We start from the raw sequence: 27,484 nt of genomic DNA on the forward strand, positions 1-27,484 counted from the left end.
AGTATATTATTTTTCTTTGAACTGCAGAGCTGAAAGGGACCCTATGGATCATTGAGTCCAGCCCTTTCCAAGGAGTCACATTGGGAATTGAACTCCCAACTTGTTGATCCACAGACAGATTCCTAAACCATTGAGCTATCCAGCAGTTTACTTATAAAACTGCTTTTGAGGAAAGGGGCAAGGAAGTTTAAGTTCCTCTCTTTAAAAAATACTTAATAATGACATAAAATTTAGTCCTATTATAGCATGAAAATTACATATAAGCAGCAGAATAAGACGAATATTAATAAGTACCTGCACATGTTACAGTTACTAGTCTCCAGAGAGTCAGTTCCTGTTTTGCTGATTTTAGTACATATGGAATTAGACTTCCTATAATCCTGTGTTGACATTCAGAAAAGCAGGAGCCATTGCTGCTCTGCATAGATGTATCTACTGCATAAGTTTCACTTTTTCTCATTTAAAAACAAAGACAAAACAATCAAAAAGCAAAAAACCAAATACATCTGCTTCTTCCTGTGATGGATAGTCCAAATGTCACACTTGTCCATCATGTTAGAACCCTGACACAGGAGCCAATGATAGGACAGGAGGGTGGAACCAAGGAGGAGAATAAAAGGAGGACAGTTGGAATCAATTATGGGAGACAGTTAGGAAAAGTTAGGATGAGTTAGAGAGAAGAAGGATAGGAAGATATGGAGGTGTAGATAGACAGGGAAGATAGGATTTAAAAGAGAACACTTGGAAAGTTAACATATGATAGAACTGAAAGAAGTGAAAATTATAAGAATTAAATAAACAGTCAACTGTGATTGAAAATGAGAATAAATGAATCAACATATGTGTAAATCAAAAGAAGTTTAATGAATTGCAACTACAATACCATCCATAATTTTCTTTGTGTGTTTCACCTATTAATCTTTAAATAAACATTTAAAGTGCTGTCCTCTGAAGATGCCAGCCACAGAGACTGGCGAAACGTTAGTAAGAACAACCTTCCGAATACGGCCAAAGAGCCGGAAAAACCCACAACAACCAAACATTACTATATTTGACATCAGTGATTCTGTGGTCATAATTGGTAATTGAGGAAGTAATCCTCTGGTGACAGCGTAATTAGGGAGAAAAGGAACAGCCATGCCCGAAGGCAAATCTGTCTGTTAGGGAAAACAGACAGAGGAGCTGGGTGTGTGTGACACTTCCCATTGTTATGTAAAATCTCTGTGTTTTTATTGTATATATGTTCATTGGAAGCCGCCCAGAGTGGTCGAATAGACCAGATAGGCAGGATATAAATCAATCAATCAATCAATCAATCAATCAATCAATAAAGTTAGTGAAGTAATTTGCAGATTTTGAAAGTGCTTGAAGAAGAAGAAAGACCTGAGGTTAGGGGAATGAACTCATCCATACTGTTTTTGCATTGTTGCACCAGTTCCCAAGTATTTCAGCTTAAATTCTTTTTCATTTTTTTTGCTGTGCATTTTTTGTTAGAATTTTAAAACCATGGAATATAAGAGAGTAAGAAATAGCAATCCAGACTGCAGTTGGTCTGTTGAGCAAGCCATGGAAGATTGTAGTGATTATATATATATAAAAGCTGAAAATAAACAGAAAAACCATCTCATAATACTTCTTTAAGCATAGTTCAAGATTGTAAAGGCAATGTAGAGAAAAAGATTTACTATGGTAAATTGCATTAGACTCTGATGTTATTAGTTCAGATCAGGCAATATTTACATCACAGCAGACACAACCAAGACAATTGACATTCTTATATAATCCTTACTTTCATAACCCAGAACTACATTTGTGTTACCCTTACCCCACTAAAACAACTTCATATACTCCTTCATGTGGCTCATTATGACTCCTTTCTTCCAGTGACCTCTGATAAAAGTTCACGATTAGAACTAGAAATATCTTGCACTTTTACTTTGTTTCTGAACTCACATCTAGCCTGTAACATTGCACACATCCTTTCTAGCTATTTGCTGCATTATAGAAAGCTGAAAATTACATTACTTCCTGATGCCTAGGCATCTTCAATTCCTTCTGTTTCTCGTTTGGATCTTAAAGTTCTTACTTCATATTTTGTGTGCCAGTTGTTCATTGTTTACATTTCATCCTCTCCCAGACTAGGGACCAAATTTGTAATTTCATCCAAATGAAAAGGCAAGATGTCTTGGAAAGATTTTGTGCATTTTCAAAGCTTACATGTTTTTGGAATATGAAAAATTTAAAATTTCATAACCACTGTCATGTTGCAAGGACTAGTAAAAGTAGGGACATTGAATGAGTAGATTATGTCTTTGCAATAATCAGCTTGCCCTTTGGTGCTCATTCATTGTGTGTGTGTGCATGCATGCACACACACACATATTATGTACATGTGGGATTAGCTTCACAAAATGAAAGACACCCATTCTGCATGGTGATATTCTGTGTAAAATGAGGGAAACACAGCAGCAACAACAACAAAAATCTTTTCTTAGTCTTGTCCTGGCAAAAAGACCATTTGAGTGCTTGGAGAACTGGCAGTCATGCTGATACTTATCTCAACCAAAATCCCAGCAACAGTTAAGATTTTTCACCACATAATATGCAACTATTTATTTGATTTCCATGCATTTTAAACTTCGACACATGGATAGCTTTGAGTGATTACAGCTATTTGTCTGCTTTGCATTGAGTAACCAAAGCTAAACATGACAATTTTTGCTGTTATTGACAGTGCAGGATTCTTGACATTTTGGCTCAGGAGGTGTCCAAGTAGAACCTTTTATAAAGGAAACTTTTGCCATAAATCTGTAGACTTCATATTTAATTTAAACACACAGCATTTTGAAATATTACAGCAACAAAACATCTGACTTCTGCCCTCCTCAAGATGATAGACATTCATTTTAGGAAAACAGAAAAGTTACGAGAACAACATAAGCCTGAACTGATGAGAGAGAGGGTTTGGACTAGATACCTCCTTCTATGGTTCGGTTCCCGGCATAAGTCAGACCCAATGAAGACTATGATAATTAATCACAATTAATTTTGGTCCCATTATCATAATCATTATTATGATTATTTGATTTTAGTAAATCCTCCCCTCAGCATGACTAAATTTGAAGCAAGCTCTATAATTCAAATTGTTATATGAACAAGCAAAATATATTCCTCCCAGTATATTCCACTGGCATGAAGCAAACAGAAAGATCCAAGGACAAAAATGGCTGGATATACTACCCTCTCAAACATTCTGAGAAACAAAATCATATAAAACAGCAGGAAATCACATACACATGCAAATGCAGCAATCGCCGGATAGTCCTTAGGGACTTTTGAAGGTACAAGGGCTCTTTGCCCTGCACCCCAGAAGACAACGAGATATCTCTGAGGCATCATGATCCTTGCTGCAAGGATGGAGAGCATAGGTTATTTAAGGGCCCTCCACTCTCGCATCGCTCTCTTCCTTTCGCTGGCAGCCGAGCTGGGAGGAGTTCATGTTCTGCCTGTGTGTGGCTGAGCTGTTATCTGCCCGATCAGAGGCTGTGCTTTCAACGAAGGACAGGGTGGTAGCTGCAGCTCCACCGAGGATTGAGTGATCTCTAATGCTTTATTTGATTTGCTGTTTAAAATAATTATTACTGTTTGTTCTTTACTAATTTTGAGGCAGAACAAGGGGAGGCAGCGGTGCCTTAGTGCAGTGCCACTGGCGCTTCATTGCCAGGTCACATTTGGTTTTATTTAGTAAAGGAGGGAGTTAATTGTGTTACGATTTCATTTATTATTTAGTTTTTGGGGTTGTATTTTATGTGCTGGGGTTTGTTGGGTCACTAGGGACCTTATAGTTGCAAGGCGGCCATTTTGTTTCAGCCTCATGGCTGGCATCTGCCATTTTGGGAGACACTTTTGAAAGTTTTACAAGTTATAAATTACAAAAAAACCTTTAGTAATTGACTGTTAAAAATAGTATTGATTTGGGTTATTGAAGTGTATAAGATTGGGATTGTGAGTTGAGGGAGTCACATTTACATTATTTCATTATAATATTTTAATCATATGGTTAATACAATGCATTAAAGGTTAACAGGAGTAAAGTGGGAGCGGAATATCATACTTATTAAATTGCTTTCATTCATTCAGAATACTTAGTATTAAAAAATTAGAAATAATAATAAGAAGAAATAGAATTTAATAGTATTAGTAACAAACAAATAAGTAATAGGGGTAAGGTACTGATGGGTTGGACTGACTTATAATAATAATAATAATAATAATAATAATAATAATAATAATAATAATAATAATAATAATAATAATAATAATAATAATTTTTTTTTTAAAGGGATGGAAGAAGGAGGCTTTTATAAGTAAGTACTGGGTGCTTGCATACAAGGTTGAATAAGGGAACCTAGCCTCTATGGAGGTTGAAATAGAATAATGGCCTCAAGGAAGGGACATGGAAACAAGGGAAAGAAGCCATCTCCTAAGAGATAGGCACCCCAGTTGTCGCCTCCTTCATTGTCGTCAGATGAGGAGGCATGGCCAGTATGGGAAGAGCTCCAGAAAAAGTTGTCAGAGCTGGAGGCATACAGGTTGGATGCACAGGAGGCAAGAGAAACTGATGTGCAGCTTCATAGGTCATCTAGAGAGGCCAAGATCTTAAAGAAAGAGGTTGAGATCTGTGGCGCATGACCTAATGGAGAGGTGTCTCGCTCTTGAGAATGCACAGGGGGTGGAAGCAGTGGAAGAAGACCTGGCCATCGCTCAGAGGAGGCATGGTTCTGAGAGAAGGAGGTCATCCACTCCGGGATCATCTGAACCTTCCTACCTTTACCTGGAAGGGATCCAGGGAATGGAGGAGGTCAGTCTCTCAACCTCACAACTAGTGAGTCTGTAACTGCACCTGAAACCCAGGTTTATGCAGCAGCCTAGCCATGGGCCACTGGCATGCCTGGTATTCACCCCACATACACACCCTATACAGCAGGCAACATAGGGTTACCCAATATGGCTTGTGCATATGCCAATCCACATTGTGCAGGATGGGGCTTACCCCAGGTTAATCAAATGTCACAGGCCCAATAAGAGAAGCCACCACTGTAGGAGTTTGGTCATATCTGGCAGTCCCGAACACGGGATATAATTCGGTGCCACTAATAGCAGTGCCGTACGGTGATTACTTGATGCCTTTGGGAGATCATTTGACCCCTGCTACCAAGGAAAGGATATAGAGAGGTAAATTTCATGGACCTGTTTGACCTTCTTAATAGAGAAATTGATAAAAAAGACATAGACAAGGAGGATGACGTGGAAAAAGAAAAACATAGACGGAAGAGTCCGGAATGGACTTGGTCCAATTGGCTTCCAGGATTCCTCATATATGCAGGGGTTATTGTAAAGGTTCTACCCCGGAGGGCTTCAGCCCTCTTCTAGTACATTGACATAATATATAGGGCCTATAGCGACTTTGCCAGTCAGGCGTGGCTGATGTACGACCAGGCGTTTCAGATGAGGAGCACCATTCAGCCTAATTTAAGATGGGATGAGCCTCAGCCAGGGTTGTGACTTCAAGATATGATGCCTGCTAGACTACATGCAGGAGACAGGTTTGATAGTAGCCATCTTAATAGAAAGGCAGTTAACATGCAAACTCCCCACCCTGGTGCGGGGCAGGCGGTTCAAACCCCACCCCACCCCCGTAGGAAGCTCTGCAAGTTTTGCCACAAATGGCTCAGTTGCAGAGGGCAACATCCTAGAATACACTGCTTTAAGGCAGGCAGACAAAGACACGACAAGGGCATTGGAGGTCCCAAGAAACCCAATAGTGGTGGGGGTAACCCTGGAAAAGGGACCCAGCCCAATTAAAATTCAGGTTTTGGAAGAATTGTTGAAGTCTTACCCATGCAGGGAGGATGCCAATTATTTAGTTGATGGCTTTAAATATGGATTTAGAATCCCAGCTTCGGGAGAGCGTAGGGCTTTTACAGTGTGCAACCTTCATTCTGTAATTGGAATGGAGGACACTGTGCAACGGAAAATTAATAAAGAAGTAAAGGAAGGTAGGGTATCAGGCCCTTTCTCAGCTCCATCGTTAGAAAATTTGAGGGTGTCCCCTCTGGGCATAGTTCCTAAAAAGGCACAAGGTGAATTGCGATTGATACATCACCTGTCCTTTCTGCAGTTAATGACGCCATCACTGCAGAGTGATGTTCTGTGAGATACACGTCATTTGATGAGGCTGTGAATATGATTAAGCAATGTGGGCCGGGGTGGAGCTGGCAAAATGTGATATCAAATCAGCATTTAGGATTTTGCCGGTTCACCCCCCTGGACTTCAATTTATTAGGATTTTTATTTCAAGCTTTATATTACGTCAACAGAGCTCTACCCATAGGCTGTTCGGTCTCATGCACTGCTTTTGAGACTTTTAGCACATTTCTTGAGTGGAGAATTAGAGGGTGCACAGCAAAGCTACGGCCCATTACTTCGATGATTTCCTTTTTTGTGGAAAAAGGAATTCAGGGAATTGTAGGAACATTTTGAAGGAATCTCAGGCAATGGCAGGAGAGCTTGGGCTACGTTTAGTGGAAGAGAAGACAGAAGGACCAGCTACGGTCCTGACATTCCTAGGAATAGAGTTGGACACAGTCTAACAGATGTCACGGTTGCCTCAGGATAAATTGAGGGAACTCCAGTTCAAGATTGAGTTTTTACAGAATAAGAAAAAAACAACCTCAAAGAGTTACAAGAAATTGTGGGTCACCTAAATTTTGCCTGTAGGGTAGTGGTGCCTGGGTGAGCGTTTATCTGATGCTTGTGTGCAGCCATGAAGGGGCTGCAGAGAACATCTCATAGGACCAGAATAACCCAGGGTATGAAAGAAGACCTCAGAATCTGGAGTCATTTTCTACAGAGTTTCAATGGAATCTCATTTTGGAGGGCTGATAGGGGGCTCCAAGCTGAGTTTCAGGTGCATTCGGACGCAGCTGGGTCCCTTGGTTTTGGTACATACTTTAGAGGCAGATGGTGCACTGGTTCCTGTCCTGATGCTTGGCACCAGGATGGTACCACCAGAGACCTTACATTTTTGGAATTTTTTTCCAATCATTGGTGCTCTCTGGATTTGGGCCAAGGAATGGGAAAACTCAGTTGTTCGTTTCTGATGTGATAATCAAGTGGTTGTACATATTGTAAACAACCTTACTTCATGCTTGGAACAAGTAACGAAATTGGTCTGGGCACTTATGTTACGGGCATTGCAATTTAACATATTATTACATGCCTGTCACATTCCAGGCATTGACAACATAACAGCAGATGCTCTACTGGTAGATTGGCAGAAGGATGCGTCCTGAGCCATAAGCTTGGCCTTGGCCCCAAGGATGAGAAAGGGTTGCCAGGTTGTAAGTATAGAATTTGAGGACTTTAGGAATTCAATCAGGTTAGAACGGGTTTGGCTGGCACCAACGGAGCACATTCAGCAATTTATGGTAAGACTCTACAGAAAAGGGTTGGCGCTGGGCACCATAGAAGGTAGGTTATCAGCATTGGCCTTCTACTCAAAAGTGAATGGCCTTAAGGATTTTTCAAAAGAGTTTAAGATTAGGAAAATGTTGGAGGGTTGGGCTAAGGAACAGGGCAGAGTAGGGGACTCACGAGTCCCCATCTCCCTGATGATTTGAGAACAACTATGTAGACAGTGGGCTGCCCTTTACAGGGATGATTATGAGGAGGCATTTTTTAAAGCGACTTCACTAATTGCCTTTTTCATGGCTCTCAGGATTCGCAAGCTCGTGGCTGGGGGCAAGGCACACACATCTAGGTCGGACTTACAGTAGCAGGATGTTAGGGCTACAAAGTGTGAGGTAATGATCTTTATTAGGCAATCCAAGGCCTACCAGAGAGGTAAAGGGAGACAATAGTACTAGGGTTGTGTAGTTTGGCGAACACCTGCCCTGTTTGGGTGGTCAAGGCATACATTGCCAAGCAAGGACATGAGGTAGGATACTTTTTTCAACACAAGGATGGGTCACCTTTGCCCAGGTACCAATTTTGGAGGTTGATAGACTTAGCCCGAGTAGTCAGTTGACTAAATGGGCAGGGTACAAATTCAATAAATAAATAAATAAATAAATAAATAAATAAATAAATAAATAAATAAATAAATAAATAAATAAATAAATAAATGAATGAATGAATGAATGAATGAATGAATGAATGAATAAATAAATAAATAAATAAATAAATAAATAAATAATAGCCCTAAATAAGGTGGGTATAGCTGGTTTGAAATTTGGCACCCATTCATTTAGAATAGGGGCAGTGTCCATTGCAGCAGCCCTGGGGTATAGCCCCGATGATATTAAACACTTGGGGCGTTGGTCTTCCAACAGTTACAAGAGGTACATTAGGACATTTCCTGACGTGTGGGTATGGGCCTGGTCTTTTCTCAACAGGACCCCCTGAGCCAGGAAGGAGGTGGCAGATAGTGATCATCAGCCATAGCTACTTCTATTGGGCTCAGCGGCATGCCTCTGAAACTTTGTGGGGGACTGACCTAGGGCTTGGAGCCCAGGCAGTCATTAGTTGGAAAGGGTAGAGAGGTATGCAGTGGTCCCAATTCTGCAGGATGGCGGATTTTGGTCAGTCCCCTCCCAATGTGCTGGTCGTGAACCTTGGAGGCAATGATTTGCCTGGGAGCTCAGGTAAAGCCTTGATCCTGGACATTCGTTGTGACCTTCAGTGGTTGAATGCCAGGTATCCTTTGATGAGGATTGTATGGTCCATTATTGTTCCTCAGTTAGCCTGGCGAGGCTCTGTGAGGACTGTTGCTGTTAACTGGGCCCAGCGGGGCATTAACAAAGAAGTTTGCAGATTTGTTTGCAGAGGCCTTGGATCGGTCATTGGCCATCCTAGGAGCTAGGTTGGAAATACTGATTTGTTTAGGAGCAATGGGGTTCACCTGTCAGACATGGGCCTGGATATATTTTTGGAGGACATCAAAGGTGGCCTGCTGGTCGAGCTTGAGCCACTCTGTGGCAGGCATTGGACTTAGCGTGGCTAGTCCTTATGCTATGGTGGGTAGTGCGGAAATAACAGGTTTTTTATTGGTGTGTCCCCAACTGTAACATCTGGTAAGCCAACAGCACATACAACTTCCCAGCAATGCGGATCGTGTGATTAGTGCGCCTGTGGTGGGCGGATGCGCTGGGTCACTTCCGGACAAAGGGTCATCGGCTGAAGATAGCTTGAGGTCTAGAGGTGTTTGATTAGTGGCTGATCAGTTTCCTGCGGTCTTGGCACCACCAGAACTTGGGGCTGGGGGACTCGCCCACTTATGCATAGGGGGTATCGGCATGCCCCCGGCTTTTCTACCTGTTTCTGCACTACTGCAGGCCCCTCTCTCTTTTTTCTCCAAACCTATATTAGAGAAATTAATAATGTGGCTTATTTTGATCCATATCGTTGTCTTGTGTCTTTATTCCGGGGTTGGGATGGCAAATGTTTTTTAAGAAACCCAGGAGAAAACTCAGGAAAAAGTACAGTAAGAACTAAATAAGCAACTGGTAATGGAGCATCTTAGATCCTTGTGGATTTTTAAATAAGAGTTAAATATATACAGTGGTGACTCGCTTAATGAGTGCACCGTTTAACGACGAATCTGCATAGCGACGCATTTTCAATGGGTAAACATCGCTTTGCGATGATCGGTAAGCGTTTCGCATAACAATGTTTTAAAAACAGCTGATCGGCAGTTCCAAAATGGCCACCGAAAAAATGGCCGCCCACAGTGTTTTCGCGCCCTTTCCTCACTTACCGGGCAGCAAAAATGGCAGCCGGATGGAGGATTTCCACATAGCGGTGAGTTTTTCCCCCATAGGAATGCATTAAACGTGTTTTAATGTGTTCCTATGGGGTTATTTCCCTGCATAGCGACGAATCCGGATAGCGACGATTTTTTCAGCATGGATTATTGTCGCTATGCGGGGCACCACTGTATAAGGGAAAAAAGAACTCAAGAATCTCAGATGCTCCTTTACCAATTGCTTATTTAGTTCTTATGTGTCCGATTCTTTGTGACCCCATGGACTAGAGCACACCAGGCCCTCCAGTCTTCCACTGCCTCCTGCATTTTGGTCAAATTCATGTTGATAGCTTCAATGACACTGTCCAACCATCTTGTCCTCTGTCATGCCCTTCTCCTACTGTCTTCAGTCTTTCCTAACATCAGGATCTTTTACAGGGAAATTTCTCTTCTCATGAGATGGCCAAAGTATTGAAGCCTCAGCTTCAAGATCTGTCCTTCCAGTGAGCACTCAGGGTTGATTTCCTTCAGAATTGATATGTTTGATCTCCTTACACTCCAGGGGACTCTCAAGAATATCTTCTAGCACCACAGTTCAAAAGCATCAGTTCTTTGGCAGCCAGCCTTCATTATGGTCCAGCTCTCACCTCCATACATCACTACTGGAAAAACCATAGCTTTGACTATGTGGACCTTTTTTGGCAAGGTGATATCTCTGCTTTTTAAGATGCTGTCTAGGTTTGTCATTGCTTTCCTTCCAAGAAGCAGATGTCTTTTAATTTTGTGGCTGCTGTCACCATCTGCAGTGATCATGGAGCCCAAGAAGGTAAAATCTGTCACTGCCTCCATATCTTCCCCTTCTATTTCCCAGGAGGTGATGGGACCAGTGGCCATTATATTTAGTGTTTTTTTTATGTGGAGCTCCACACCATTTTTTGTGGTCTCCTCTTTCGCCCTCATTAAGAGGTTCTTTAATTCCTCCTCACTTTCTGCCATCAGAGTGGGATCATCTGCATATCTGAGATTGCTGATATTTCTTCCGGCAATCTTAATTCCAGTTCACCCAATCCAGCCTTTCACATGATGTATTGTGCATATAAGTTAAATAAATAGGGAGACAATATATAGCCTTGTTGTATTGCTTTCCCAATTTTGAACACATCAGTTATTTCATATCCAGTTCTAACTGTTGCTTCTCAGGATATAGATAGGGTGGTCAGACACTGTCATTTCTTTAAGAACTTGCCATAGATTGCTGTGGTCCACACAGTCAAAGGCTTTTGCATAGTCAATGAAGCAGAAGTAGATGTTTCTCTGGAATTCTCTGGCTTTCTCCATAATCCAGCATATGTTAGAAATTCGGTCTCTAGTTCCTCTGCCCCTTCAAAATCCAGCTTGTACTTCTCGACGTTCTCAGTCCCCATATCTTGTAGGATTTTGAGCATAACCTTGCTAACGTGTGAAATGAGTGCAATTGTACAGTAGCTGGAACATACTTTGGCACTACCCATCTTTGGGATTGGGATGTAGACTGATCTTTTCCCGTCCTCTGGCCACTGTTGAGTTTTCCAAACTTGCTGACATACTGAGTCTAGCACCTTAACAGCATCATCTTTTAAGATTTTAAGTAGTTTGACTGGAATGACATCACCTCCACTGGCCTTGTTGTTAGCCATGCTTTTTAAGGCCCACTTGACTTCACTCTCCAGAATGTCTGGCTCAAGGTCAGCAGCCACACTATCTAAGTTGTCCAGGACATCCAGATCTTTCTGGTATAATTCCTCTGTTTATTCTTGCCACCTCTTCTTGATGTCTTCTGCTTCTGTGAGGTCCCTACCATCTTTGTCCTTTATCATGTCCATCTTTGCACAAATGTTCCTTTAATATCTCCAGTTTTCTTGAACAGATCTTTGGTTTTTTCCTTTCTATTATTTTCCTCTATTTCTTTGCACTGTTCATTTAAGAAGATCCTCTTATCTCTTTTTGCTATTCTTTGGAAATCTGCATTCAATTTTCTGTAACTTTCCCTATCTCCCTTGCATTTTGTTTCCCTTCTCTTCTCTGCTATTTCCAAGGCCTCATTGGACAGCCACTTTCTTGCATTTCAATTATATTATATACTGTATATAGTATCAGCGTTATTCTCTGAAGACATTAGTGTCTATATTTTAGACATCATATGCATTTTCCAGTGTCTTAAGCATTCTTCCAAGATGCTGGGTGTTACAGACAGCTATGACATCACCTGCCTGTCACTGCTGAAGCTGTGTGTCATCTACCAATGGCGTGATGGAGATACTGAGAGATAAGAACTGTGCTATATAGTGAGGGTCTGTGAGAGTGTGTGTGTGATTGCTATATTATTATAGTGATTGCTTTATTATTTACATTCAAGTGATTTACCATTCCTTTTGTTTCTACACAATAAACCTAAATTTTTATTTTGAAATCGTACTTTGGCCTGAAGCTTTATTTGAGGGAATGGTTGGTGGCAGTGGAAACGAAGAGTGATTGAGTGTGACGTAATGGCCCCTTTGTGAGGTATAAGGTGGCTGTTACAATAAAATTGGTGTCCAGCGGCGGGATACGAGTATTCCAGTAAAGCCTTGGCAAAATCGTGCCCAGAGCAAGCGTCTTCAGTTAGGGTCAGCTGAAGTGGAGAGCATGGGTCGCCTTCTAGGGCTTGGCTTAAGGGAAGCAAAGCCTAGTAGAGGGGTGCTGAAGCTTCAGAGTGAAAAACTGAGACAGGGGAGCTCTGTGGAGTCCATTTTGTGTGGAGAGAGTGACCCAAAGCAAAGGCTGTGGTGTTTTGGCCAGCGTGTCCTGAGTTTAGGGAAACTCTGAGGGGACATAGCAAAGGCCAAGGGCAGCAAAGCTGAGGGATCTCTGTTGGTACAGCGAAACCTAGGTCAAGATAGCTGTGTGAATTCAAGATTGGTGCCAGAGGCAGAATAATAAAGTAAACTTTGTTTGGCAAGAGGCCCAGCTTAAGTGGCAAAGCATAGTTACAGTTGCTAGCTGACAGTGCTGGAGAAGGCTGCAACTTTATAACACAGACCAATAGCACAGGAAAAAAGTGACTTTAAACCAAGGCTTGAAAGTTGGTATAAGAGCCTTTGGTGAAATAAAATGCCCTCAACCCGTAGTAGAAAAGCTGAACCAAGACCATTTGAAATGGCAGCTAGTTCAGATGAAGAGATAAGTGGGGGAGAGGAAAGATTTTCCTCAGCTCAAGAGGAAAGGTCCTCTAGAGAAGATTTAACAGACCTCAGAAAATTTGAGTAAGTGCAAGCACATGAATACAGAATGAAACAGCTAGAGATGGAGGAAAAAAGGAGACAGCTAGAATTAGAAAAGGAGGAAAGAATGAAACGGCTAGAATTAGAAAAAATGGAAAAGGAGGAAAGAATGAGACAGAGAGGTAGAGAAAGAGAGGATGGCTTTTGAAATCAGGAGAATGGAATTAATGAACCAGAACAATAACAATAATAGAAATTCCAACTCTGAAGAAGGGCAGTTGTCAAAAGCAGATCTAAAGAAATTCCCTACTTTTAAACAGGGAGACTGTCCAGAAGCATTTTTAACTCTTTTTGAAAGAGCGTTTGCTGATTTTTCAGTCAGAGAGTCATACAAAATGATTATTCTGAGATCTCTAATTAGTGGAAGCCTCGCTGAGGTTTACGCTGAGATGTCTATTGAAATGATTAGAAATTATTCTGAATTTTAAAAGTTGGTGTTTGCCAGGTATGGCATCAATGCAGAACATCTGAGGCAAAAGTTCAGAACACTAACAAAGAAACCTGATGAGTCTTACTCACAGTTAGGGGCCAATTTGGCTAAATATTTAGATAAATGGTTGGCGCAGGAGAAAGTGGAGACAATTCAGCAATTTAAAAATATTATAGGATTGGAACAGTTTTATTCCCTTCTACATGGTGAAATTAAATATTTGGTCAAAGACAGGAAACCTCTAGATTTGAAACAGGCAGGAGAAATTGCACATTTCATCTCACAAATAAGAAAACCTATGTATTCTGAGGGAAAGAGTATGAGAAAAACATGGGAGGACTACAATAGATTTCCCAAGGGACCAGTTAAAAGCCAGCAGAAAGTGGGCGGCCATTTTGTGGGAAAGCCTTCAGAACAGGGCCAAGCCAAAAGCCAGATTTTGGAGGGAAAAGAAAAAGGGGCTGGAAAGGGTCCATGGAGTGATAGAATTTGCTTCATCTGCCATGAAAAAGGCCATATTGCGTCCCAATGTTATAAAACAAAAGAAAATAAAGAAATTTTACCTCAGAAAATGAATTTAAACAAGACTAAATCTGTTTACTGTATTCAGAAGGGACAGATAACTCCACCGAGGGAGGAGGAGTCTGTTGCCCTAGCAATGCCAACAGAGGTCTCTACTACAGATGAGTTTAATGAAGATAATATTCCTGTGGCTGAAATAAGACATTGTCTACTTATAAGAACCGATCCCCAATTATTTGAAGCAGCTGGTGATAATATAGGAATTTTAGAACACAACTATTTAGCATTCAGAGACACGTGCTCTCAGGTTACACTGTGTCACCCTGATATCATACCACAAAACCACATTATACCAAATGAAAGTATGACAATTAAAGGAATAGGGGAAGAAATAGTTGTTTTGGCTGTAGCAGAAGTGTTAGTTCGTTATAAGGGCTGGCAAGGAAATTGGCGCGTAGGAATTTCCTCACAACTGCCTTCAGCTGTACTTATTGGGGCAGACCTCTCTGAGCATGTTAAGAGAGTGTTAGTTCTTACACATTCACAACAAGACCAAACAGAAGCAGCTGAAAATGTTACTGACTTTCAGGAGGGAGAAAATGAAAATAATATACAACAAGCTGAGGCAGTCTCACTTGAAATACCCCAAAGCAGTGTATTTTCCCAGGAGCAGCAAGCAGGTCCCACTTTAAAATGTTGTTTTGAGAAAGTGTTAAGCATGGAATTATCCCCTGAATCCCCTGAAAGGTTCCTTATTAAGCAGGGTTTACTATATAGATAAACACTGATGAACATTTCAAAAGGGGGACATGAGATTTGAATCCAGTTGGTAGTGCCTGCTAAATATCGCCAAATGCTTTTTAGAAAGGGGACATTCTGATATATTTGCTGCACATTTAGGGATAAATAAAACCAAGCAGAGAATAACTCAAAACTTCTATTGGCCAGAAATAGGAAAACAAATTAAAAATTTCTGTCAGAGATGTGATGTGTGCCAGAGACAGGGTAATAACCGTGACAGGCTAAGCTGTGTCCATTACCCGTAATCTCTACACCTTTCAAATGCATTGGAGTGGACATTATAGGACCGTTGCCTAAGGTCACAAAGAGGGGAAACAGATTTATTCTCACAATTGTTGATCATGCCACAAGATTCCTTTGAATAACATTGAGACCCATACAGTGGCTGATGCACTTTTAAGCTATATGAGTAGAATGGGTTTTGCTTCAGAGATTATAACTGACTTAGGACCATCGTTTACTTCCAAACTTATGAAGAGACTATGGCAGATTTGTGGTATTAAACATTTAGAAACTTCCCCATATCATCCGCAGAGTAATGGGTTAACAGAGAAATTTAATGGAACCCTTATGAGAATGATTAAAGCCTATTTAGCAGAAAACCCTAATAACTGGGACCAGAAATTGCAATTTTTTGCTATATGCTTACAGATCAGTCCCACAAGAAAGTACCGGGTTCAGTCCTTTTGAACTGCTATTCAGGAGAAAAGTGAAAGGACCACTTGATTTGATCAAGCAAAATTGGGAACAGATTGTAGAAGAAGATCCTCAAAATGTAGTCTCATACATAGACACATTAATGAACAACCTCAAAAGAAATTTAGAGTTGGCTGCTGAAAACCTGCAAGCCCAGAAAATTAAACAAAAAGTTTGGTATGATAAAAAGGCTAGGGAATGACAGTTTAACCCTGGAGATGAGGTGCTGATGTTGAGGCCCATCAAGGGGAACAAACTACAATTGAACTGGGCAGGACCTTATAGGGTCATTTCCAAAATGAATGATCTTAATTACATTATCGAAGGAGATGAACACCTAGGCAGGAGGGTAGTACATGTAAATGCCATCAAGCCATATTATAGAGAGGAAAAGAGAGTGCTTTTTGCAATGAAAGCAGCTGATAAAGAAGAACATTATTTGCCATACTGGGAAGGAAGGGGTGAAATAAAATTCAACCCAGAGGAGGTGAAGATCAGCCCTGCACTCACCCTAGAACAGCAGAGTGATCTGAAAATGTTGGTTACTAAGTATCAACAGGTCGTCTCAAGCAAGCCTGGTTTAGCCAAGGGAGTGATGCATAGAATAGATACTGGAAATGCACCCCTGCAGGCAGTAACCCCATACAGAGTAACCAGACCTTATGTAGACAAGGTGCGCAAGGAGCTAGATGAGATGCTAAAAGAAAATATTATTGTGCCATCGTCTAGCCCTTGGTCAGCTCTAATAGTTTTGGTGGACAAACTGGATGGAAGCATTAGGTTCTGTGTGGATTACAGAAAATTAAATCTAGTAACCAAACCAGATGCTTACCCCATGCCCAGACTTGACAACCTGATTGAAACCATTGGGGGTTGTCGATACATTTCCTGTTTAGACTTGACTAAAGGGTTCTGGCAAGTGCGGATAGACCCTAGAGATCAAGAAAAAACTGCTTTTTGTAGCCCTTTTGGCTTATTTGAGTTTCGTGTCCTCAGTTTTGGCCTTAGGAATTCCCCAGCTACATTCCAAAGGCTGATGGACAAAACTCTGCAAGGGCTCAATGCATTTACAGTTGCCTACATCGACGATATAGGGATCTTTAGCAACACCTGGCAGGATCACCTGTGTCACCTAGAGTTAGTACTGCAGCGGTTGAAAGCAGTGGGGTTAACAGTAAAAGCAAGTAAATGTCAGCTGGGTAGCCCCAAGATGAAATATTTGGGTCATATGGTACGGGGAGGTGTAATCAAACCCCTAGAAGCAAAGGTAGAGGCAATATGTAACTGGCTTAGACCCAATACCAAGAAAAAATTAGATCCTTTCTTGGTTTAGTGGGATACTATAGAAAATTTATCCCCAGGTTCAGCGAAATTGCAGCACCGTTGACCGAGCTGACGAGGAAAAGGAGTGATAACTGCATCCCATGGTCCAGTGACCGCGAGGAGGCATTCGGGAAGCTGAAGGAGGCGTTAACCAACCACCCTGTGTTGCGTGCTCCAAACTTTGATAGAGAGTCCATCATATACACCGATTCATCCAACGCCGGGGTAGGAGCCGTGCTGTGCCAGTGTGATGACAACGAAGACCAGCATCCTGTGTCCTACCTGAGCAAGAAACTTCAGAAAGGTGAGAAAAACTTGTCGGCCATAGAGAAAGAATGTTGGGCCATCGTGTACGCAGTCCAGAAGTTAAAGCCTTACATCTGGGGGAGACACTTCATTCTGTGTACAGACCACTCACCTCTGATGTGGTTAAAGACTATGAAGGCCCAAAACAGCAAGCTAATGAGGCGGGCTTTATTTTTACAGGACTATGACTTCGAGGTTAAGGTGGTCAAAGGGACTATGAACTGTGTTGCTAACACCTTATCCCGAAGACCAGACAACGACAGATGGAAAAAAATTGGACTCTTGAAATTAATAACTGTGTTTAATAAGTTATGAAAATATGTGGTTATTGGAATATTGTTCTGTATATATATTTGCAATTGATTATTTAAGTGTAAGTATATTTTAAATAATATAGTTATGTAAGAGTGTGCCTAATATGTTAATGGTAAGTGTTAAAATGTGGGGAAAATGTGATGTTTGATTTTGTTTCCAGTTGTTTTGGGAGAAAAGCACCTTAGCTTTCCCCCACAAAACAACTTTTAAAGGGGGGAGGTATTGTTACAGACAGCTATGACATCACCTGCCCGTCACTGCTGAAGCTGTGTGTCATCTACCAATGGCGTGACGGAGGGTGGGACATAAGGGGTGGAGCTGTTGTATATAAGGGGAGTGAATGTTGTGAGAGATTCAGATAGGGCTTTGAGATAGGGTCAGTTAGGGCTTTGAGATAGGGTTAAGCTAGGGAGACAGGGCTTGGAGATACTGAGAGATAAGAACTGTGCTATATAGTGAGGGTCTGTGAGAGTGTGTGTGTGATTGTTATACTAGTATAGTGATTGCTTTATTATTTACATTCAAGTGATTTACCATTCCTTTTGTTTGTACACAATAGCTAATCCTGATTTTCCTTTTTCCTTTTTCTTAGTTTATAATTTTATGGTTGAAAGTTTTCTTCTTTGTAAATTCGTTTTTAGTCATTGTTGTACCCCTGTTGTGAGCCGCCTAGAGTGGTCTATTGACTAGATAGGCGGGATATAAATAAAATAAATAATAATAAAATAATAATAATAAACCTAAGTTTTTATTTTGAAATCATACTTTGGCCTGAAGCTTTATTTGAGGGAATGGTTGGTGGCAGTGGAAATGAAGAGTGATTGAATGTGACGTAACTGCCCCTTTGTGAGGTATAAGGTGGCTGTTACACTGGGCATTTTTAATTAAGGATCGTGTAAAGCTTCTGCAGAATACTTATACTGGAAAACAATGATACTGTGAAAGTGTAAGAGAGTGTTGGAGAGAAAAGAGTCTCCTTCTTGTGTGGTAGTTCAAAAACAACAATATCTCATGATATCCATAGCCAACGGGTGATTCACCCTCAAACTGAATAGGCATCTTCAGTGGCTAAATGATTGGTAAACATATTCCCTCCACATTGAATTTGGGCAAAGAACATAGCAGAAGATGCATTGGGCTCATTTTTATAAGAATTTCCCCAATTTTGAAAATGCATATTTAAATTTATACAAAGAAAATGAGGTTTTTAAAACCTGGAAAGTGGAAGAAAGCAAAACCAACAATCTAATTCTAGGTTGTAGACCAGGAAGGGAGAACCTGTAGCCCTCCATGTTTCCCACTCTTGCAAACTCCCAGAAGATGTAGTTAGCACAGCCAATGATGATGGGTTATGGAAGCTGCAGTCAAAAAATATATGGAGTGCCATAGTTGACTGCTATAGTTGACCATCACTGCTCTGGAATAGAGATGGACATGAATAAAAAAAAAATAACCAAATTCATTCAAAAACACTAATTCATTGATTCGCATTCAATGTCCTTGATGAATACAAATCAATGAATTATTAGTGATTTTTGATTCATTGATTTATTTGGTATAAAATGCCCCCCAGGCACATAGAGACACCAAAAATTACAGAGAAGCTTCTACTGACTCTCCTCTACAATCTCTCCAAGTTTGATCAAAATTGGATTGCCTCAAGCCAGCTGCTAAAGGGCACTTTCCTGGGGTGTTGTCACTTTGTGGGTATATAACTTGGATGTCTGAAACCCAACCTTCACCTAAATTGGAGGGATTGTAGAGGAGAGTCAATAGAGGCTTCTCTGTGATTTTGGTGTCTCTAGGTTCCTGGGGGGAGCATTCCTCAGAGAGGGACCTCCTTGTGGATGTATAACTCAGACATCCAAAATTTAACTTCACCAAATTTACAGGGATTTTAGAGGATAGTAAGGAAAGCTTCTCTGAATTTTGGTGTCTTGGGGTCTATTTTATAAAGTTTTAAAGGCAAAAAACTGACAAATCAATTTGGTACTTCATCACATTAAAAAATCATAAATTTGAAATCAATTTGGTACTTCATCACATTAAAAAATCATAAATTTGTAATTTGTGATTTGTTGACCTTGAAAAAAGAAATCAAAATTTGTCAAATCCATGCCCATCTCTAGTCTGGAAGCTAGGAGAGAGCAGGAGTCAGAGCTCAGAGTTTTCCCTTCAAAACTCACCCCCGCAAATTAAAAGCCAAACCTGTACAGCAGGGATGGCTGGATTGATTTAATTATCTCTGGAGTGCATCATAAGTTTCTTTTCCAATGAGGAAAATCATTGCTGGAGGAAAAGTAATCTTGAGATGCTGCATTAGCTACAGGCTACTGAGGCAGATCAAAGAACTCTTAGAAAGCAGAATATACTTATTACAGGACATAACTCCTGTAATACTTAATTCCTTCCAGAATGGAGTGAACATTGCCAAAGTGTTTAGGAAAATGAGAAAATCAAACAAGACCAGTGGTAAGATGTGAAGCAGAGAGAGCCATCTGTCTCAATTTCTGTATAATGCTACTTCCTTATTCACAAATCTCTGCCCATTGTTTTTATGTTCATATTTATCAAAAATGTCTTGAAAGGCACAAACCCATGGTAAAATATTCCTTTCCTTGCAATTTCCTTTAAAAAATTCTTCCTATTTGCCGTAATGATCCTTAAGGCAGAGAAAAATGTTCCCTGAATCCCAATGTTTTTATCAATAATTAAAATGCCAGTATATCATTAAAGTTCAGGCTTGTTTCATTTCCAGTAACACCACATGAAATAGACAAGTTTGGGACTTAATGTAGCATGTAGCAATTTAAAAGATGGTTCTGGTGTGAAAAGAAATGACAATAGCTACCAAATGCATGTAATTATTTTCCCCACATTATTCTGCATTATCAAATGATATACCTACAGCCATCTGTGTCAAGGCCTGTCCAGGGCAAAAAAGAGAAGATGGTGTGCTTTTATTCCCTCCACTAAACCCAGATATCTTCCCAGTTGAATGTCATTATTATTATTTTATTTTTTATTCTTTCTTTCTTTTTAAAAAATAAAATTTAAACCCGTCTCCTCTTAAAGAAATATCAGCCACCAATATCAATGCTCCAAATTGTTTTCCAAACCACGTGTCTCGAGATTTATTTTATTGGCATATTTTAATAAAGGCTTCCAGTTTTCAGTGAATTGACTGTGCCTTATTTCTCCTCTATATAGCCTAAATTTATTAGTCATTTTATCCAACAACATTGTACACCATATCTTATTCGTAAATTCTTGTAATGAGAGATGGTGAGCATTTTTCCAATTTCCACCTATCTCAGATCTTGCAGTGTCTTATGAAATTTGCAACTAATTCTTTATTTTCAAGTTTCTCATTTCCCCCTGTAAATAATGAAAATAACAATAATGTTTCATTCATATTTCAATAGTGTTTCATTCATGTTTCAATCAAATAATGTTCTATTTATTTATTTATTTATTTATTTATTTATTTGATTTTTACCCCGCCCCTCTAGACCATGTCAGCGTCTCTATCCAACTAATTACCTTGTGCCAGAATTCGCCTATTTTGAGGCAAGAAATCCACATATGTTCCAAAGTTCCTTTTTGTCCACAGTTCCTCCAGCAGTTATCTGATATATCTTTATTAATTCTATGTAACTTTGTAGGATATAAATGCCACTGATGCACTACCTTCAGAACCATTTCTTTTACATTTGCTGATATAGATTTATATGGTTATTTATTCATATTCCTGTCCAGATTAACTCGGGTATATTAATATTTAAATTTGTTTCCTACGCTGTTTTAGGTCCTCCGCCTTTTCTACATTCTTTCTCAATAATACTTTTATATATTAGTGTGGTTATTCCTTTCTTTTTATTTTTATCTTTTTGGATACAATATTGTTCAAATTCATGCTGTTAGAGAGCCAGGTTTTTGTTGTAGGTGAATAGCGAAACTTCTTATTTGTTTTATTTGTAGTCATTTGGTTTTTATTTGTTTTCTCTTCTGTTTGCCTAATAGTGATTGGTTCCCCTGAATCAAATAAGTCAGTAATTCTATACATTCCAATTTGTTTCCACTCCTTCAATTGTGCATATTTATCTTGAGACTTAAAATCTGGGTGATCCAAAAGGGGGCATAAAGGGGATATTTTATTATGTTTTCGCCATGTCCTTAATGTTTCAGAAATGAATGGGTTCTATATTTGTTCTCCTTTTCTAATTATTTTAGTGGTATAAATGTACTTATGTACTATGTCCATTTTGGTTTCACCTTCCATTTCCACCCAGCTGGGATTCTTATGGATCTCATTGATTTGTAAATCAATTTAATTATTTGGTTTATTTGTAGAGCTTCAAAATATTTTTTTTGGAGCTGTGGTATCCCTAATCCCACTTTTTGACCCTGTCTATATTTAACACTATTTATGAATCTTATCTTCTTTCCCTTTCCTGTAATGATTTTTTCTAGCTTTCCTTGCCATAGTTTTCCTTCTTTTTTTTTTCTTTTGTATCTGGCTGTATTGGAATATTTTGGAATAGAAATTGAAATTTTAATAATATATAAGTTTTATTTAGAGCAATTTCCCCCAACATTGATAGCTTCAAATTGACCCACTTTGTCATTTTTTCTTTTCTAATTTAAATAGAATTTTATAGTTTCTGTAAATTAATTGATTAAAGTTTTTTTTACCCATATTCCTAAATATTTAAAACTTGAATAGCATAAATCTAAATTAGATGCTTTTAAATTTTTATTTTGTTCTAAAATGGGGATATTTAAATGTAATAACTTGGATTTCTGAAAATTATTTTTTAAACCTGTATACTTACTATATTCCTGTAATATTTCTTTTCAGTGTTCTATTCTTCGTAAAGGGTCATCCAAAAAAGGAGCATATCATCTGTGTATAAATTTATTTTGTGTTGTCTATTTTTCATGATCACTCCTCTAATATTTCCATTTTCTCTTATTTTTGCCGTGAGAGGTTCTATTATCAATGCAAATAAAATTGGAGACAAAAAAAAAAAAAACTGGTGACCAAACAGCACCTCTTCCATGCCTGAGACAGCAGGCTGATTCAAAGGACACAGGGCAGGCTCTAGATTCAATTTATGTCTTTTATTTATTGCATTTTAATTTTAGGCTGTCTTTCTCCCTGTGAAGGAACTCAGGAAACTATACGTTTTTTTAAAAATCAGGTTTTTTAAAAAAAAATGCTTAAACCATTACAAAGCTTATTAAACATGGAATTATTAAAAAATTAAAGAGATATAACATTAAAATCGCTAAAGGGATACAAAAAGACGAACTGTAGGATTCCAATTATATTAAAATTGGATATTAATGTCTTCTGAAAAGAAAGGGTTTCACTTGTTGCCAAATGGAAAGGAGAGATGGGGCCAGCTTAGCTTCATGAGGAAGGCCTAGGGGCAGACAGCTAGAAGGCCCTTTCCCAAGTTCCTATCAATCATACCTCAATAAAGCTGATGGGAGCAAGAGAAGGCCTCCCTGGAAGATCTGGCATAAGTTCCCAAAGTGGTCTATATGGACCCCCAGGTCGATCAGAGAGAAAAAATTGGGGGTGCAAGTTTAGACTGGTATCAAAGCTTTGCAGGGGGCAGGGGGTCTACAGAAAACAAGTCAGCAAGAGGTCTACAGGGCAAAAAAGTTTGGGAACATATGAAGAAAAGTTATATAGGGAGATAAATTCCTTCAAATATACTGTAGCTGAGCCACATAAGGATTTGTCCTTCTGAAAGTCTCTAGAAGTGGTTACTTTGTTCTAAAATGGGGTACAGAGCCCTCCCAAAGCCCCAAAGATTTCAGGATAGTCTGTAGGATGTGCTGACTAGTATAGCCCCTTTAATCTGTCTAATGGCAGGATTGGCCATTCCAGTTATCTATTACAAAGACAAAGGGGAATACATAATGATTACTGAAGACTAGTCCCCATAATCTTGTTTTCCCTGACCTTCTGCAGAATGATTTGCTCCTGATCTCCATGCTTTCAGTGCAGAGAGCTGAAGGGGAGACTTTGTGAGTGAAAATAGCTGCCTGTAGGGTGTAGATCCAGATATCTGGTGACCCTGATGGCATCCCAGCAATGAGAAGCCACCATGAACACTCAGCTGCTCATGCACAGGAACTCCTCTCTGGATCTTAGTGCTTTACTGGGCTTCTAATGTGGGATCTGCAATGGAGACCCATTCCTTGAGGAACTCCCTTTATAATGTATGCATAGAATAAGGAAGGAGCCATGCTTTGAATGGGCAGATCTCAGAGCACACAAATGCACAGTGTGGGCTGAATTCTCTTTTAAACAGGTGTCAGTCTTTTCAAACATATGCACTACAGATGCAGGTGGCAGAGCTGCATCCCATGAACTTGGCCCTTGGCACAACAGTGACCAGCTATCAATGCATTATTATCATTTTCAGCACAGAACCCTTTGCAGGTGCCCTGCATGTGAAGATAGGTAAATAGGTAATAGAGAAAGAGCATTCTCAGCAGCGAATCTTCGGTTATGAAATGTTCTCCCCAGAGATGTTTACCATATATCTACCATTTCTTCCTATTCATCACGAGACAATTCCTTGTTAGCCAAACTTTTTAATGCATTGAGTTTTGAGATCTTGCTGCCAATTTAGTGTATTTTATATTCACAACTGTGATAGGAAAAATGTGATCGGAAAAATGGGAAAAAACATCTACCCGTTTCAGTGCATGAACTGAACACAAACTTGCTAACTGTTTCAAAACAGGGAAAGAAAGAAAATATGTGTGGAATTCAGAGAGACAGAACAAAATGAAGACTTAGAAATATACCTGAGTTTGATATATTCATGCAGGCCTGCAAAGAGCCTATGTCATTGCCTTTCCAACTCCGGAATAAAGATGCAAGACAAATAATATAGGTTAAAACACGGGCCACACTTTATTGACTGAAAATTCAAATTTGCCATCCTTTGGCAAAGAGGGGGCTGCTGTAGTGCGGAAACAGATAAATAGCAGAGGTATCCAAATACCCCTTAATCAACAGATGGGCAAGTCCCTGGCCCCAGGATCTAGCGGTCTTAAAGACAGCAGGAACCCAGCCGGCTGCTAATAAGCATCCCCAGACCTCAAGCCTTCTTTAGTTGATGACTTTTGGTCCTGATGTGGCCCAACACAATCTTTTCCCGCAATCACTGTAATTGCATGATCCGCAGTGCCGGGAGGTCTGATACACTGTTAGCTTACCTGATCTTACAGTGGGACTCACTGGAAAATACCTGTTCTTTCCGCACTACCCGACACAGCCAAGTCCCATGCCCACCATTGAGCCGCTCTAGCTCAACAAGCAGCCCCCCCTTGATGTCCTCAAAGAAGACATCCAAACCCAAACCAGACAGATGGACAGTATCATTCCAAAAAACCTCAGGCCTATCCAGTTGGTGTCCAATCACCGATCCAAGGCCACTGCAGACCTCACGGTTAACACCCCTGTGTGCCGTGTTAACTTTGAGAAAAAACTCAGGCCTATCCAATTGGATCCTCTGGTAACCACTTACTGATCCAAGGCTGATGCAGACCACTCTGCAGCTTCATGGTTAATACCCCTGCATGCCATGCTAACATTGAGAAAAAAAACCTGGCGTCCTTCCATGACAATCGAGGTATGATCATGGACCACACGATACACGTGGTCGGGTGAATGGCCTTCAACCATTTCAGGTTGTGTGTGATGTTCAGGATCAGTATCTTTCCTGGATGTCCGGCCACATCATTGCCACCAAGGTGTAACCCCACACATACAGTGGAAACTGGCCAAAGGCCTCCACACTGCAAAGCTGATTCCGCAGTATGCTGAGCAGCCCTTTCCATGCAATGTGTGCTCTGGCTCCAAAACCCAGGTCACTCTCTCATGGGGATGCAGCCACATAATGCTCTGCCCAGTATACCTAGCTGTGGCCAATAATCACAATGTGCCTCCGTCTCACCAACCCTATGGGACCTGTGAAGACATAACAAGACTAGGTCCCTGCCTGTGTATTAGGTAGTGTTCTTATATATCTGCGGCAATTGGATGATGATCACCAGCCTAGACGCTTGAACTCTTCTTGGCTAGGACCCAGGGCTGCCACAGTGGAGGCTGCACTGATTATGAATGAATGTGTGCCAAAACTCATGCCTTGGATATCCACTGTCTAATGCTAAGTCGGTTAATTTCCAGCACTGATATTTCATCAAAGGCGACTTATCAGTTTGTTGACAGAAACAATTGGGACCTGTTCTCTAACATTAAATATGGCTGTGAGGCTTTCACAGGGCAGATGCTGCTTATGCCACACTGCCCTAAGGTGATTTGTGAACCCTTGCCTAGTTGATCTGCCTTGAATTGCCGAATAAGAATTTGCACCCTCCCTTCTTCAACCTTAACATCCTGCCATTGCAGGGCTAGCCTAGACGTATCATTTTCCCAATGCAACCCCTTTGCTAATTCTAAGAGCCCCAGCTAACATCATTAATGACGCTGTCTCGAATAGGACCCCTTCGTATTCATCCCTGCATAAGAGCACCCAATGTTTGCAAATGCACTCTACTAACGGAGGTGCTGTGGAGCCCTGGTATCTTGTACTCTACCCCTCTCTTTGGACCATCCATTTATGGTTTTTCTTATTTGACAATCCCCTGAATGATCAATAGGGCCATTAATTTTGTCCCAAAAATGCCAGTGCTGACAGCCTTCCCTGAATAGTTCCAGGTGTCAGTCCCTTTCTGTTTTAATGTACCATAAATTGTTGTAATTGTTCTACCAGTGCTGGCCAAACCGGCTCCTAGTTTGACCATTTTCCTAAATTCCTGGAACTCTAACCTCACAGCTGAATGGCCCTTCCTCATCCTCGGTGCCAGGGCCAAACCTATCAGTCCTGATGGATCTTCACACCAGTTAACCAGATCTCTGTGGGCAGAAGTTCAGGGAACTCCAGGATCTGGCTCCATGAACGACTCAATCTGTTGGCACGACAATGCATTGGCTATCCAACTTTCTAGACCTGGTACATGTTGTGCATGCACTAGTATAGTAAACTGCAGTGCCTGAATTTATTTGTTTGTTTGTTTGTTTATTACATTTATGTCCCGCCCATCTAGACTGTGTCTACTCTGGGCGGCTTACAATAAAATATCATAAAGAGAGTAAAAACAACATTTTAAATCAATAATACTAGTATTCATTCAAGATGGGGAAAGTTTAGAGTGATATTAAAATAGAGAAATGAAAATCAAGTATTTACATGCCCTAACCGATGTTATAACCTGAATGTGACGTAAGATTGTTTACAATGTAAACAACTGCTTGATTGTCATGCCAAATCGTACTACTGTGTTTGAACACTCTTCAGCCCATATCTAAGGTGCACTCAGTATTGGGAGAATTCTAGGAATGTAAATCTCCAGTAGAGCCGTTCTGTTGCCACTCGTTGGGCCAAGTGCCAGCACACCATCTTCCTCTGGAGTAAGTTCCATATCCTAAGGATCCTGCTGCATCCGCGTGAACCTGGAGATCTGCTTTCAGCCGGTTTGCCTCTCAGAAGGAGATCCCCTTAAAGTCTGCTAAAAACTGACTCCATACTAATAGATCTTTCTCATTCCCCATGTAACCCTGGTCCTGTGCAGCTGTCAATGTAGATCCTTCGCAATGTAAATGTGTATTTCTGCACAGCCACTGCAGAAATACGCATCCATGTGCTACCACTCTACAGGTGCCCTACTATCTCCAGGAACTCCCTTAGTGAAAACCTTTCACCTCTGCAATAGTGTCACTATCCCGGTCTTAAGATCCGTCAGGCAGCCGCGATGTTTGCTGCATCGTGTCCAGCTCTATCCGTAGGAAAGTGAGGGATGTGGTTGGGCCTTTGGTTTTTCTTCAGCTAGGAGTAGTCCCAGCTCTTCTGATAATGCCTGAAGGCTATTCAGGATGCATCTGCACCTTCTTGAGTT

Source organism: Pogona vitticeps, chromosome 3, assembly GCF_051106095.1.
Source record: "Pogona vitticeps strain Pit_001003342236 chromosome 3, PviZW2.1, whole genome shotgun sequence".
Classification (NCBI taxonomy): Eukaryota; Metazoa; Chordata; class Lepidosauria; order Squamata; family Agamidae; genus Pogona; species Pogona vitticeps.